We start from the raw sequence: 1,941 nt of genomic DNA, 5'->3' as shown, positions 1-1,941 counted from the left end.
TCCCATCCTTGCCTGGTGGGGAAATCTGAGGTCTACTCCTGACAAGGGGTGGGAGAGTTAAACTGCGATGCGTAAAGTTCCTTAACCTTTAACCGTGGGCTAACCAAGTAATTTGAAAGTAAATGTATTGCATGACCTTGCATAACCTCAATCTGATATTTCAAAAATGCACACGCACAAAATATATATCTCGGCCCATTGTGCGTACACACAAAATCTCACTCCCCTTTTCGCCGGACTGCTAGGCAGGGGGAGAGAGCCACGGCTCAGCCATTGTGCTGGATTAGGCCAGCTAGCTGAATCCATACTGACGAAGCCTCGCTCTGCGTCATCGCCTCCTGCCAGTCCCCAGACATTGATTAAATTCCTGGCTTTCGGCTTCTTAAGCCCGACAGACAGACGGCGTCTCCTTCTTTCCCTCCCTCCCCATCTCTCTTCAATCTGTTCTGTCTCTCTATCTCTCTCTTCCACCTCCCCTGAGATAGGTACAGTCCTGCTTCCTGTAGCTCCGATCCAGTGCAGCTGATGTTCCTCCTGCCCCCTGGCCTGAGCATTCCCATTGTGCTTGCTTCCCCCCGACTGCCCTGCAGTAGTGAGATATGCAAAGGCTAGGCCAGGCTCTCTCCAAAATTTCCAGTTGCTGTAGGGTAGAGGTGGGAACACTCTTGAGAGTCCCATGGACTGCAAGAAGATCAAACGCATCCATTCTTAAGGAAATCAGCCCTGAGTGCTCACTGGAAGGACAGATCGTGAAGCTGAGGCTCTAGTACTTTGGCCACCTCATGAGAAGAGAAGACTCCCTGGAGAAGACACTGATGCTGGGAAAGATGGAGGGCACAAGGAGAAGGGGGCGACAGAGGACGAGATGGTTGGATAGTGTTTTCGAGGTTACCAGCATGAGTTTGACCAAACTGCGGGAAGTAGTGGAGGACAGAGGTGCCTGGCGTGCTCTGGTCCATGGGGTCACGAAGAGTCGGACACGACTAAACGACTAAACAACAACAAAAGAGGTGGGAACGAGGAGCAAATGTATTCCCTTACCACTGGGACACCTGTCAAAGATTCCCCACAATTTTTTTTTAACATTTCATCACCCCCAGTTGGGGTTAATGCTGTAAGAGCCAGAAGGCATTGCAAAATAGTGAATGGCAAAGTTATTGGACAGGAAAGGAATTCAGAATTACTGGTACTCCGGAAACGTTTGGTCGAGTTGGCATTGTTGCATATGCACCAGTTTTTGCACCCTCTTTTTAAGAGAAACATGCAGGGCGATTCACAGTGTGCTGTCTGAAGAGCAGTTAAGATGGGGGAGGGATTGCTTACCTTTCAGACTGTGGGTAAAACAGTAAAGCACTTGTGGGAACAAAGTGGGACAGATCCCGGCCAAAACCCGCTCTTTCCACAGATTGACCAGCCTGCCTTCTACTTTCAGATATGACCCAACCTTGCCTCTGTTCTGTTCAGTTTCACAATGGGTTTAATAATGGGTTAATTAATTAACACCTTGGGAGCTGAGCTGAGAATATGGAAACAGAGTTCAGCTCTTCTGCAAGTTAATTAGGATAACTTTATCGAATCTGAGCTTCTGAGTAGCTCAGATCTCTCCAAGGCCTTGCAGGAGCTGCTTGCCCAACCTTAGGTCTCAGTTACATAGCTGTTTGGGATTAGGAAAGCTCTTTAGTTAAAAAACAGCAAACTAGCAGAAGATTCCTAGACTAAAATTTACCCAGTGCGGAGAATGACAGAAGTAGCCAAAGCATGTATGAAGTGTTATTTGCTGGAAGTTTTCCAGAGGAGGAAAGACAGGCATTTGGTATATATGTGAATTTTACCCGGTTGTGGGACAGGGTGGAACTGATCCAATGGGGCTATTCCACTCTAGGGTGCTAAATGTCTATGACGCTCTGTGAGAGGGAGTGTGGATATGCATGAAGATAATAA

Source organism: Podarcis muralis, chromosome 13 (genome assembly GCF_964188315.1).
Source record: "Podarcis muralis chromosome 13, rPodMur119.hap1.1, whole genome shotgun sequence".
Lineage (NCBI taxonomy): Eukaryota > Metazoa > Chordata > Lepidosauria > Squamata > Lacertidae > Podarcis > Podarcis muralis.
The sequence above is the reverse complement of the archived record's forward strand: the minus strand, read 5'-3'. Positions refer to the sequence as shown.